General features: G+C 42.9%; 1 pseudogene; it reads right to left on the reverse strand.

Moving 5' to 3' along the window:
- Window positions 1-10,610: 10,610 nt before the first annotated feature.
- On the reverse strand, window positions 10,611-13,854 carry LOC122659320 (annotated as a pseudogene).
- Between the last annotated feature and the right edge of the window lie 1,488 nt (window positions 13,855-15,342).

Raw genomic sequence — 15,342 nt, forward strand, 5'->3', positions numbered from 1 at the left:
TTCTCCTTTGAGAGCCAAACAACCTCCTATGGTCGGTCTAAGTCAACTCATGCTAATTAATTTATCCAGTCATTATCAAGTTCATTTACTATTAACCCGTGATCAACATGACCAAGGGTCTAGGTTCAACTAAGTGATCACAACAAGGCCAAGATAAGGTTATACTTGTAGTACCATAAAATCACTCTAGTCACACAAGTCTAAGGTCCTAAGTGGTATACCTATATATACATACATGTATACATATACCACACAAATTTGTAGGAAAAATCTCAAGAATCACATTCATATCCCTATGGACATATCTGTCACCTAGGTCAAATCACAAGAATAAAAGTTCTCGAGTACGATTTGCTAAGTCTTTTTGGAAGGTCAACTCACAGTGTAGGACTTCCTCTATGAGTCTAAACATGGTTTGGAAGAACCAAGTAAAGTACAAATAGAATCATCACTAACTTAAGGTGTCATGAATGGCCTCTAAATGCACATGGTCATTATGGCTCTTTCAAAGGAACCAGTCCAAACCGGCCTATTACTTCCCCTTTTTAATATCTACCCGCAGGGTTAGGCTTCCTATTTATAATGGTTTGGGTCCTTTATCACAGGATCTAAGGGCCCTTCATTCCCAAGAGTAACTCTCCTCCCTTTTAGGTAAGAGGGGAGTCACAGCGCACACTGCTGCCTGTCATTCCTTATTGGCTGGTCTGGCCGATGTAGGCCCAAGAATGCAGACATCATGGTTTGCATTTAAGGCAAACAATTAATCATGCATGGGCCAAGTAAAATGGGTGTCCAAGCTAGGGTATAGATATGAAATCATTATACAAGGGGGTGGTGAAAAGGTCTCAAAAGTCTAGAGTCCAAATTCTAAAAGAATAGAGAGCGGACTCAAGAGCGGTATCAGTGCTCTGGTTCCATTCATGTTTCCCTCACAAGATAGGGACAGCGGACTAATGGATGGATGCGGAACATGAATTCATTCATTCATCCATTCTCAAAAGATCAAAGGTCCGAGAGAATATGAATCGAACGGATCTATAGATGGACTCATGGCGGTGGATCCGTTCGTTGATCTTGGCAGTTATAAAATCACAAATTTTTAAATTTTATGCGAGGCAAATTGACAAGTGGAGTCACGATAACTGATTCCATTCGTTCGTCTGTTCAAGGAATTTTAACGAAAAATAGAAACGTGAGTTTCAAAACTCATTTGGCTCCAAAGAAAACACAACCGTAGGGAGAGGGAGAAAGGCTCTACAGATTTCTTGAGGAGTTCTCTTGCAACTTTAAGCCTCAAAGATCACTTCTCTCTTGATTGAGGTAAAATTTCCCTTCTCCATTTTCCTTTCAATCCTTTATTCTTCCCATTGAGAGATTTTGCTCATGTCTCTTCATCTTCTCCTTCATTTCTCCTTGGATTTGAGATAATTCATTCCAAGTATGATCATGTCTTGACTTTGTTTGCATTCTTATGGCCATATATACCATGTTCATGCCAAAATCGATTTAGACTAAGCCTTTTGGGTTTGATTCACGCTCTAACTATCAATGCCACTATAGGGACGGCTTCTTACTTGTTCATTGCATTCTTTCAAGCATTTTAGAGATTGCTTAACTTGTTTAGTTAGTTATCATGGATTGGTTCTAGGCTTGATTGGGATAACTCTTCAACTCCTTCATGCTTGAGAAACTTTTCAAGAACATAATTAATCCATTACATGCATCTAGACTTTACCAAATCATTTCATTGATATACCATTAAGTACATATCTTATACATTTCTTAAACTTTTGTATAATAATAGGTAAAATCCTTAGAATCTATCTTCTTTTCTTGATAGTTCATCCTCTTAATGTATTCCCAAATGCATTCTATATTCTTGAGATTACTTGCACAATCCTTGGTATTCATTTTCTTTCCTTAACAAATGGTTCTTGTCTCATGTTGGGATATTCCATTCCATAACTTGTTTGTTTGACATATAATGGGGTGTAAGATAATCCTCATATGCTCATTGCTTGCATCAGTCCTACCCTTCACATCCACACATAAGGGGTTACACGTGGGGCTTTGATTGCATAATATTCTTGTCTCTTCTCCTTTCCCCAAACACATCTCCAATGATTTTCCACATTCCCATTATATATTATCATTTTATATCACATTTATATGCACTCCTCCTTTGATTTCCCCTCATATATAGTCTTCCCTTTACTCATCTCCACATCAATTGGGCATTTCACTTCTCTAAACTCATTTTCCAATCATATACATCATTATTCCAATTTGGCTTACCTTCTTGCTATTCTACTTGGTGTTGCCTCATGTGTGCAGGTGACCTCATGGCTCCAAAAAGAAAGAGAGACACTACCATTGTGCCTACCATTCCTATCACCTACAGTGTGCCTCAGTTTACCATTGAAGGGGCCGAGGGACATTCCCGGGGATGTCTTTTTAGCAGGAGGATCCTCGTGGAAAGGGACGTAGCAGTGGAGGAATTGTTGGCGTACCAGGTGGAGACTAGATTTGAAAGGTTGGAGTGGACCAACATGCTAATTCTGCCCGAGTTTTACTACCCTGCTTTGATTAGAGAGTTCTACTCAAACTTGCTGCTGTCCGAGGGGGATGATGGTGACCTCAGACTGACTACTCTGGTAAAGGGAGTCGCCATCAGCTTTACCACTGAGGAGTTGGGAATCATCCTTGATGTCTCAACAGAAGGGAAAAAGATTTACTATTCTTCGGGTAGCCACCCAGACTCAAGCCTTCACCTGGAGGAGAATAAGGAGTTGTTCCAAGTTCTAACAAACAACAGATACAAGAAGAATAAAGACCTCTCCAAATTTCCTCCTTCTCAGCGGGTCCTTATTTTCATTGCCAAAATAAATCTGGTTCCCTCTAAGGCACGCAGCACACATCCTTCTCTGATGTCCGTGGTATTAGCTCACTCCCTATATACTGGCCAACCTATTTGCCTTCCTTATATAATCATGAAGCACATGGCCCGTGCTGTTATGGATACTACTCGGAATCACGCATTGCCCTATGGTCGATTACTCACTTGGGTTTTCCTCTGCTTCGAGGTTGATCTGGACCAGGAACCCAAGAAGTCAAGCACTAAGGGGCCTATCGGGTTTGATGCGCTGTGAGAGATGAACCTATACCCTACTTATGACAGTGCAGGGAAACAGATTCAATATGGTAAGGGAAAAGGGATCAAAGATGATGAGGAAAATGACAGTGATGCCGATTCTGAGCTCAGGGGTCCAAACCATTTGCAGCAGGTACCTTAAGGGTCACAGGGGGAGGTGATGACTTATCAATGGCCATCAAGCGGCTGGGCGTGCGAGAGGCAGATGGCTTCAATAGGATCAGGAAGTAACTCAATGCCCAAGCTTAGCGTATTATAGCTATAGAGCGAGGGATAGATGACATCAATTTCTTCCTCGGTCGTGGTAGCGATGACAATGCCATGACTAGCTCCGATCTTCCTCCGAAATCCTCATAAGTTATATCAAATCAGTTCTTTTAGTCTCTTGCCCTCGATGGGTACTTTGTGGAACTATTTTCATTTTACTTTCCTTTAGTCTCTTGCATTTCTCTTTTCTTCTCCTTTTCTTTTGATCAAATAGTGTGAAAACTCTGGAAACCTTTAAAATTAATAGATGTATATAATGATCTTGTGTAGTTACTATCAAATGTTTTGGGTCAGATTGGCGAAATCTAATATTTGAACTGAAGAGGGCACAGGTATGCCCAAACAGGAAATGATACAATCATGGTTGGATTCTAAAATCTGAGTTAAGCAGAATAGAATCATAAGCATCAAATGGTGAAGAACATTAGTTGCCTCTAGGAAAAATTGAATTCTTTGGAATAGTTGTATTTAGCATTATATATATTTAATTCCCTCTTTTAGGTCATTGTGGATGATTGTGGTTGGTTAAATTTAATCCAGTACTGGTCATAAATTATAACATATATATATAATCGTTTAGTATTTATTTAAGACTCAACCAAGCAATTACACAATTGTAGCTTAATAGTCTATGTTTCGAGTTCTAGGTTCCAAGTTGTCTATTATCATCTAGATACTTATTTCCACTCCAATCTGTCTTCTCCTATGTCCACATACAACATTTTATATTCTTGAGATTTTTAACTTAGAACCTAATTTGTGGAGAGTAAATCAAGAGATTACGTCCAGACTGTGGTCGATGTAAAGCATCATCGCTCTGATACCACTCTATCACGCCTCTATCTCGATGTAATATATTTTGCCACATAGGAGTATGACTGGGACAATCATACATCATCCCAATGCCTACCAGGATCACAGATGTAGTGTCCCAAACCACAGTCCACCCTGTCATCACATTATGATGACAGAAAGGAACGTACCGAAAGGAATAAAGCATTCCAATCACATTGTTAGCGGAAGCAAAATTAAATTCAAATATGTGAAATTATAGAGCATCGGTTCTCTAATGATAACACATAGTATAATATCAATGTTCGTAACCATTCAATCTCTCCTAATAATTAAACATGCAGTTTGTACATGATTCTAGAATGAATACAAAAATTAAATAATAAATAATTACCCCAAGGGCACAAATCCTTGGGTGTACACCTACATCTAAGCCACGGTCATCAACTCCACTTGATTCGCATCCAATGGTGCTTGTCAAGAGCTTATCTGCATATAAACTAAAAAGTGGTTGTACAACGGGGATAGCTATACTAGCTAGCAAGGGAGCAAAGGGGAATGCGCACACACCACACAATCAATATCAAACAGAATGATGTATGCTAATGTTAGATTCATTTTCCACTTAACACACAATTTTATCGATCAAGTATATGCTATGGTTATAACTCGAGAGACACTGAGGGTCACTTATCCTATCGCCCCAGTGAAACCTCAATTATCACAAGGGGACCTGTACCGGTAGAAGCCATCATAACCACCCAGTGGTAAAACCCGATAGCCATCACTACCCCTGTCTTGGCCTCTCCCACCTCCACAGACCACAGGTGCTCAGACTATCCAACACATAAACCCCTGTTGGAAAGGGTCATAGCATAAGAGAACAAGCATCCTAGCCGCAGATATACTATATGCAGGTCCTATCGTCCTGAGAGGTATTTTGGGTGTATCAACGTCCCATTCCATCTAGTACCCGGGTACCAGCATGGCACGGTACATACAGTTCAGGATGACGTACAACAGTTTTTCATAATTTAAATAAATTGGAGTTTCGGTATGGGCACACCCGGTACCATAGCCTGATACAATAGTGAGCATATTATCACATTCTCAGCAGTTCACAATTGAATAAAATACAATGCGTACTATGCTTATAAATATACCATAGCATGCTTAATACTACCAATTAGATAATATTCAAACCCAACAAAGTCACCCAAAATCCACTCACCTAACACGGGTGTAGCCTAGCATGATTGGCATGAATCTCACCGAACATCGGGTGGCATCCGACGTGGTTCACATAAATCTCATCGGTGCACCAGCCTAGACATACAAAAGAAATCATTAAAACAGGTATAGAAGGGTCTCATGCTAGGCCCCTAAGGTTAAAATCAAGTTTCAACCAAGATAACATGAGCGGACTCATGGGCGGTCTCAGCAGAGGTAAATTCGTCCCTGACTCCATTCAGGCCAAAAGGTAAAATCAGAGCGAGCAGACCCATGAGCGGAACTTCTTGCTTAGATCTGGTGGTGCATCCGTTCGACACCTGAGACAATCATAAAAGGGAGCGGATCCACGGGCGGATGTTCTTCTTGGGTCCGCCCCTGCATCCGTTCAATTCCTTAGACAGACCTGAGAGCAACAGCCCTGGGCGAAGGCAAACAAAGTGAATCCGTGCCTTCGTCCGCTCAGTCTAAGGTGCAAGGTTTATACTGGGTGGACTGATGGGCGGTACCACGATAGATGGATCCGATCATTCGTCCACCGGCAGTCTCTTTTGAGATTTCAAAGAGTTTCAGCTCCAGCTTGAAGGTTGGAGCTCCTTAGCACCTCAGGAACAGGGGAGGGGTGTCTAAGCCTTCCTAGGGTCTCTAGAACCTAGGCTTGACCCCATGGATCCAAGATCCTATAAGGTTTGATCTCAATTGGGATCCAAGGGTTGGGTTTCAGGTTCAAAACTAGGGATTCAAGAGCCATGGCTACAAATGCAGCACCAAGGGGTTCAAACCAGTCCTAGGTCAGCTCCATTAGAGCTCCAACTAGGGACCGAACTCTACCTTGAGTCCCAAGGGAACCCTTGGTCAATCCAAGCTCAAGGAATTACCAAAATCAAATGAAAATGGGGGAGAGCTAGGTTTGGGGAGCTTACTTTGTTGAGATCCTCCAATGGAGGAGTGGAGTCCAAGGCTAGGTTGGCCTCTTCCGTTCCTTTCCATCTCTTCTCCTTCACCTTCTTCTTCCTTCTTTGTTCGATCAGCACAAGAAGGAGATGTGGGGTAGCCAGCCATTTTGGCATAGCTCCCATCTTCTTCCCTTCCCCTCTCATTCCTCTTCCACCTCTACTTCTTCCCTCTTCCTTCCTCCTCCTTCTCCTTCTCTTGTCTCATCTCCTCCACGGTTTTGGGGAGGGGGAGAGATAAGGAAATAAAGGGGATTCCTTTATCTTTAAGGGGTTAGAAGGGTCCTTAGGATGTGTTTGGTTAGGGGTCTTACAATGTAGTTGGGTCCTTAGTCTTAAAATGGGTCTTGGGTTAGGCATTATGCCATATTTGGTCCAAGTCATGGCCCTTAGGTCCGTCTAGTTAGTTAGGGTCTGTTTGGGTACGGTCCAAGCCTCACTTAGACTTATTAGCCCTTAAGTCTTTTTTGGTTTTAGTTAGGTTATAAAAACTCATTATTTCCCTAAGTTAGGCTTTATGGGCCCCACCTACCCAACAAATGGTAAGGGCAGGGGTCCACATGGTCCAATGGTTCAATTATAGTGTCCGGGACACGGGGATTTGGGTCCCACAAGAAAATAATCCAAAAAGGCAGATGACAGTACGGGCGGATACTCGAACAGATTCAGTAAGAGTGAGTCCGTTCGTGACTCCGGTGCTGCTGTCAAGGCCCAAACTTCAAGGAAAGTTATGGGACTTTGGCCCACACTTCCAGGTCTTCGAGGGGGTTCTTATTACAATATTTTTAGTTCATGGTCATCAATGTTGACCATAGCCATAAGGCATTACCCGTTGGGTAAGGTCTGGATTGCCCCAGGGTATAAGGGGATATCTGGGGTGCGGGTGTAACAACATCAGCCTACAAGGACACTACCACCTGTAGGGGACAACCAATCAAGGATGAACCCTGCTACCTAGGGACTCTATCAACTACCAAGGATTACTGAGCATCGACTGGAACTTTCCACACCGCCACACTCCATTGTAAAAGCAGAGGTACTCTACCCCATCAACCCATCTTGAATGTCTTGAATTCTATTCATTCATCTGTTTGCTCAGAGAGATCTAACTTAGGCCTCAAAGAGCCCTAGGCCGGAGCCACACCGATTGTCCTTTGTCACCCTAGTCCTTTTGTAGGTTACGACACTCGGGGGACCACTGAACGATTTCTTGACGCAACAGGATCATAATAATTACATCCCCAGCTCGAAAGATGGAGAGGGATAAGTGGAGAAAAACAATAGCTATCTCATCAATGCTTTTATTGCTTTATAATCTTTACTCAAAACCCTTCTTCTGGAATTTGCACTCTCCTCATCAAGTGAAGGAGCCCTCACCCGAGCAATGAATCTGACTCATTCAACACTTACAGAATGCATATCTTGGCTGATGTAGACTCACTCGCACAAAAAAAGGGCCCCATCAACAAAAAGCATGATGACAATTTCTGTGTAAAATAAATTTGAATGTAAAGTGGAGGAGTAGGTACCCGCCTTGTTTTTCTTTAATAGAGAGCACCAAGAAGAAAAGCAAGCAATGCATCTTATGGCTGGATAACTAGATCTTACTTTAGGAGGAAAAATGCAATACACGTAGTGCTAGATTAATGATAAATTCTGAATATAAGTGCTGAAGACTAATAAAACAAATAAGATATGACAGTGGAAGTACTTACAGATTGTTGCTCTTCCTGACAAGTCAATGACCTGCTTGGATGATAGCTATTGTTTTGACCTTTGGCCCTCAGCCAAAAGTGCTGGTACGGCACTGGAATGCAAAGCTCTTTAGCAACCACTTCCTGTAAACCACTTCAATAGTTAGATAGACAGAATATAAAGGAATAAGAACTTGATTATTGAAAGTTCTCTACAGGTATGAAATAGACCACAGTACCACACATCACAAAGACTCCATGGTTAGATTTTTATTTCAATTTCAGATTGGTTTATTGAAATAAATCAACTAATAATTTTTGGTGAAGAGATTGAAATTGTGTGGTTGCATCAATTGAAAATGATTAAAGAATACGAATGCAACCAAACAGAGCCTTGTTAAAATGAACATTTTTTCATGAACCAAGTAAGTTAACAAAAAATAAGGGTAAACAAAATAAGCAAATGAGGATCAACATAACAAGATAAATAAATAAATAAATGAAACCGATAATTCCCCAACAGCAACAAGATAATGATTCATGTGAAGAGTGGGTCCCTTTGCTAAAGTGTAGAACTAATACCAATTATGAATATCGGCAGTGAAACTGCACCACATGAAAGCCGGTTCTCCACCCTCATAAGCTAGGAACTCTAAAAGATACACCTTGGGGAAAAAAATTCTATCCTCCGAGATCTGGGGGGGGGGGGGGGGAAATTCCACCTCGGGAGTTCTCTCTCTTGGTCACTTCAAAAATGTAAACCACGAAGAGAAATTTAAGGAATACGTTAATCCTTTAATCTAAAAGTAGACTACCATTATGGAAGCATTCAACACTATTATCTCAGCTCGATAAAAAATGATATATCATCATCTTTAGGGTGAGGGAAAGTTCCTAACTATGCCTTTGGAGGGGGGACGTTTTCAATAGAACATTGGTAGGATGATAATCAGAGATTCCAAATGGCATCTTACACAGCACCAGAGAAAGGGTAAGGTTAGTGCCATCACCCCTAAAAGGAATTATATTTGAGTAAGTATATTGTCATCAGATAATATAATGAGGACCTCCTTCGGGAGATCAAGGATCACTCAATAGAAGAGAGATTGAGGGGTGCGAATCATTATCACATGTGATGAAGGATGGAAGGGGGGTGATATTTTATGTGGTGGTCAAGGGTTTGAGAGGGCTGGTGAGATGGAGAATAGTGTGAGTGAGAGAGAGGTAGAGGGGGATGAGAATGAGAGGGGGAGAGGGTGGAACGGTGGAGGTGAGTTGGTGGAATGGTGAAGGTGAGATGGTGGAACGAGGCTACAGATCTTCTAGGCCGCGGGTGGAAGCGCTCTTCTAGACACAGGCAGCTCTTCGAGGCTATTGATGGAGGCTCTCCAAGGACTGATGTGGCACCTAGGTGAGGTGGCGAAGGCATTGGGACAGTTGGCGAATCCACATGGAACGCCTAAGCTCTTTGGGGTGGTTGTGATCATGGTCCACCCGATCTGCCATATCCGATGCTACATAATTCCCTCCCGGTTTAGAAGAATTCATCCCTGAATTCACAGTACCATCATTGGAGGAGTCACCATGGTAAGGGGTCAAATGTCGCACGTTGAACACATCATGAGTACAAATGTGAGAAGGCAACTTCAAGCGATAGGAGTTTTCATTGATACGCTCTAAGACCTCCAAAGGTCCAATTTTCCTATCGTTGAGCTTGCCATAGCTTCTGGCAGGTTGACGTTCAGGAGGCAAGTATGCCAAGTAAGCCCAAACATAATCATTGGGCTCAAATACAACCTGTCGACATCGCTGGTCGGCTGCCTGTTTGTAGGTAGCTGTACTAGTCACCAGCTTCTGGTGCACCTCATCATGAATACGCCGCAACTGAGAAGCAATTTCTTTAACCTGTACTAGTGGCTTGTCTGGGAATGGGATTGGAGCTAGGTCCACTGCAGATGTAGGTTGTCATCCATAAACAATCATGAAAGGACTAAGGCCAGTGGATCAATTTACAGAGCTATTGAATGCAAACTCACCCAAGGATAGTCGACGATCCCAAGAGCGGGGGTTGTCATCAATCAAACTACAAAGCAAGTTTCCCAAAGAACAGTTCACCACTTCGGTTTGGCCATCAGTTTGAGGGTGGAAAACTGAGCTGAAATGTAAGGCCATCCCTATACTCTTCCATAACTGCCACCAAAAGTGACTAAGGAACTTGGTGTCTCTATCAGAAGTAATGGTGTGGGGTAAGCCAGGCAACTTATAGACTTCTCTAAAGAACAAGTCTGCTATACGAGATGCATCCATAGTCTTCCGACAAGGAATGAAATGCGCCATCTTAGAGAAATGGTCTACCACCATAAAAATAGAGTCCATGCCCCTTTGAGTCTTAGGTAACCCAAGGACGAAGTCCATGGAGATATCAGCCCATGGTGTGGTAGGGATGGGCAAAGGTATATACAAGCCTACATTGGTGGATTGCCCCTTCGACGTCTGATAAATCTGGTATTGCTGGACAAAACGCTACACATCCTTGGTAAGCTTAGGCCAAAAATTGTGAGAACCCACCAGGTGTAGAGTCTTGACTCTTCCAAAGTGTCCTTCATTGTGTATGTCTACAATCACTTTCAGGCGAAGAGAACAGTCAGGAATGCACAGCCGATTTCCTTTGAATAGAAACCCATCATGGATGACAAAATCGGTAGTGGCTCTTCCTTGCACATCAATCAACATTTTAGAAAAGTAAGGGTCACTTTCATAGAGATTCCTAAAAGTATCAAAGCCAAGGGTGGTGTTGCGCATGGTGATAAGCATACTCTTCTTTCTGCTAAGAGCATCCGCCATCAAATTTTGAATGCCAGCCTTGTGTTTAACATTGAAAGTGAACTCCTGAAGAAACTCTGCCCACTTTGCACCCCAGGAATTAAGCTTATGTTGACCTGTAAGATACATCAATGCCTCATGGTCAGTGTAAAGAACAAACTCCCGGTGGATCAAGTAGGATCGCCAGTGTTCCAGAGTGTGAAAAATCGCATAGAACTCCAAGTCATAGGTGCTAAAACGAAGCTTTGCGCCGCTAAGCTTCTCACCAAAATAGGCAACGGGGCGACCACCTTGAATAAGAACTGCACCGATACCTGTACCTGATGCATCATAATGAACCTCAAACACAAGGGCAAAGTTAGGTAGGGCTAAAACTAGCGCTGAAATCAACTTCTCCTTCTACTGTTCGAAGCTCTTCTGGGCTGCACTAGTCCACTCAAATACACCTTTTTTGATGCGAGCTGTAAGTGGTGCTACAATGGAGCTAAAATGTGAAATAAATCTCCGATAAAAGGAAGCAAGTCCATGGAAGCTACGAACATCAAAGATGGAGGATGGAGTAGGCCAATCATAGGTGACCCTAATTATGGCATCATCAATTGTAATGCCATCACCAAAAACAACAAATCCCAGGAAGAGGATTTTTGTTTGAAAGAAATAACACTTCTCTTCAGCTGCAAACAGATGCTCTCTCCTCAGCACAGATAGAATTGTAGTAAGATGTTGCAGGTGCTCATCAGTAGATTTACTAAACATAAGTCTATCATCAAAATATACTACAGCAAAATGGCCCAAAAACGGCTTCACGATCTGTGTCATAAAATGCATGAATGTAGAAGGAGCATTGGATAACCCAAAGGGCATTACCAACCATTCAAACAGGCCATCTCGTGTCTTGAATGCAGTCTTCCACTCATCCCCTGGCCTAACCCGGATCTGATGATAACCACTCTTGAGATCTAACTTAGAGAAAATGGTAGAACCAGTGAGTTGGTCCAGTAGATCATCAAGACTCGGGATAGGGAAGCGATACTTAATAGTGATCTTGTTAATCGCTCTACTATCCACACACATTCTCCAAGTGTCGTTCTTCTTTGGGACCAAGAGGTCTGGTACTGCACAAGGGCTAAGGCTTTCACAAATGAAGCCTTTGGTCAACAACTCCGTAACTTGTAGATGTAATTTTGCATGTTCAGTCGGACTCATCTGCTAGTGAGGCAAGTTGGGTAATTGAGCTCCAGGGACCAAATAAATTTGGTGCTGGATATCTCTCATAGGAGGTAGGCCAATGGGGAGGTCTTCAAACACATCATGGAAATCAGCCAATAAAGGCTTGGCCCTTTCAGGCACAACATGAGAATCACCATCACCTTCAGATTTATTCAGTAACACATACACAACATCCACATCGGTCATAGCACCCCTTAAGTCCCTCAAGGTGAGTAAATTAGAGGAGCCATATTCGGCTAGGGGGGACTTTAAGGACTCCTTGGATGGGGCTAGAACAATTTTTTTTCCATCATATATAAAAGAATAAGTGTTCTTGTACCCATCATGCAAGGTCTTTCTATCAAATTTCCAGGGGCACCCAAGCAAAATATGACTGGCATCCATAGGCAAAACATCATACCAAATCTTATCAAAGTAAGTAGAAGCAATAGATAATGCAACCAAACATCGTTTCGAAAGAGTTACCTCAATACCTTTCTTCAGCCAAGACACTTTATAAGGGGTAGGGTACTCTTTCTGTTCGAGCTGCAACTTCCGGACCGCCTCTTCAGAAATAACATTCTCACAACACCAGGAATCAATTAGCAACTGGCACACCTTGCCAGCGATGGTGCAAGCTGAGTGGAAGATGTTGTTGCGGAGCCAATGGTCATTAGGTTCATGGCGAGGGGTGAGAAGCACCTTTCTCATCATAAGAAATTCACCCAAATCTGCATGAAGAATTTCACCTTCTGGATCACCTTGGCTGTCATACTGGGGGTCCTCCAAATTGGCTTCTTCATCATCTAGTGCTTTAGGATCATTTTCCAATAGAAGTCCCTTGCTCGCCAATCTATTCTTTACAGTGCGACAATTGCTTGCATGGTGTCCCAACTCTCCACAAGCATAGCACTTAAGAGAAGAAGTGGGTTGCTGTTATCGTAGTTTTGCTAGCCTGCGACCCCATAGCCAATGCAGGGGGCTGCGATGCTTTGGCTGTCGATTGTTGGACTGTGGCTGTTTGGCTAAAAAGGGGGTTGTAAGTACCCTTAGAAGAGGGGAATCGCTGGCTGCCTGTAGACTGCTTCCGCTGCCGTGACTTCTCTACCTTCACTGCATGCTGATGAGCATTGCCTAAGTCCCATATGTCAAGGACTTCAAGCACCTCCTGGATTTGGGGTTGCAGCCCACCCAAATACTTGCTCACAAGCCTCTCTTCGGTGTCACCAATATTATTACGGGTAAGCAATTCATTGAACTCACTGGTGTACTGATCAATAGTACGGGTACCTTGCCAAAGATTTTAGTAATGCTGGTAGAGCTCCCTCTTGTAGCTAGTAGTGAGGAAGTGTTTCCGCAGCTTCTCTTCCATATGTCGCCATTGAGTGATGGGATCTTTACCGTCATTTTGGTGTGTCCGCTTCTCTCGCCGAAACCACGCAATCGCCTTGCCTCGTAGTCGCATGACTATGAGGCCTACACGCTTGTGTTCAGGAACTTCATGCTCAAAAACTTTATTGACTAGAGTAAGCCAATCGACAATTTCATCAGGCGATTCGTTACCTGTGAATTCTGGAATATCTCCCTTTAGCTTATGGTTCCAGTCTTGCTCACTTATAGGGTGAGGAGGGCGTGGGTTTCTGGGTCGCGGTCCTCTTTCCCGTACATGGCACAAATCTTCATTGGTGGAGGAATGGCTATCACCATCTCCTACTTCTTCCTCTGAATGACTCATCTGTTGTGAAGCAGCGCGCAACAACTCAAGTTCGCGGGTGAGTTCCACAACCTGACGTCGTAGGAGAGCGTCTCAGCCTGGGCAGCATCGTTGCATGTCTCAACCTCGGCAACACGGGTTGTACGTCCTCCACGGCGTGGTGCCATGAGAACAATCTTCTCTTCGTTTTGGCTCTGATACGAAATAATGAGGACCTCCTTCGGGAGATCAAGGATCGCTCAATAGAAGAGAGATATTGGGGTGCGAATCGTTATCGCATGTGATGAAGGATGGAAAGGGGTGATATTTTATGTGGCGGTCAAGGGTTTGAGAGGGCTGGTGAGATGGAGAATAGCATGAGTGAGAGAGAGGTAGAGGGGGACGAGAATGAGAGGGGGAGAGGGTGGAACGGTGGAGGTGAGTTGGTGGAACGGTGGAGGTGAGATGGTGGAACGGGGATGCAGCTCTTCTAGGCCACTGGTGGAAGCACTCTTCTAGGCATGGGCAGCTCTTCAAGGCTATCGATGGAGGCTCTTCAAGGCCTGAGGGGGCCGATCACTTCAAGGATCGGTTGGAGCTTTAGTTTCACATTTAATTCTCATAAAATCATCTAATCTTTTATTCCATGGATGGGGATTTAAAGCCCATGAATTGATTACAAATATATAGTAAGAAGGGAAAATAGAAACTAGGAATAATGGAAACTTTCCTAAACTACTAAAACTTGCAACCCAAGTTGCATTACATAGGAGATCCTAAGCTCATAAGCAAACTAGTGAATAGGAAAGCGAATAATCCTACGTACATATGGAAACTAATAAATAGGAAAGCAAATACTCTAAGAATCTAAAAGATATGCTAGGCGCCAATGACTTGTGCTCCAAGGACTGATGTGGTGCCTAGGTGAGGTGGCGAAGGCGTTGGGACGGTTGGCGAATCTACGTGGAACGCCTAAGCTCTTTGGGGTGGTGGCAATCATGGTCCACCTGATCTGCCATATCCGATGCTACATCATAATACTACTACATTCTTTCCAGACCCAGAAAATCAACATGTGGCCAATTAAGAAAATTACCATATAAAATTATTTTATAAGCAACTTACTCTGTAAAAATTAAAGCTAAAGTCCCTCTACATCAACCCCATTTTGGAAGGTCCTCCTAAATGTTCCACCATTTTGGGCCACCAAGAAAAATAATGTGGCGATTCCAAACATTGGGTAGAAAACACATTGTATGATAAGCCACGTGTCAAATTTAAGAATCTAATGTAATCAGGCATCCTCCTGAATAATTCTGTGTTTGCACATGCACGCCTACAGTACTCCAAACACTAATATTAACTCTCCCATAGTCCTACATTTTTCAAAGCTCTATTTTGACACTTGGGCAAGCTCCAATTGGGCTGAAACATGACATGAGAGATGGGGGGCTAAAGTAGTCCTAGATAGGTAAAAGACCTACTAGGAGCTGCTGGTTCGATGGGGGCAGAATTGAGGTTTTAGGTTAA

The sequence above is a fragment of the Telopea speciosissima genome, chromosome 4, assembly GCF_018873765.1.
Source record: "Telopea speciosissima isolate NSW1024214 ecotype Mountain lineage chromosome 4, Tspe_v1, whole genome shotgun sequence".
NCBI lineage: Eukaryota > Viridiplantae > Streptophyta > Magnoliopsida > Proteales > Proteaceae > Telopea > Telopea speciosissima.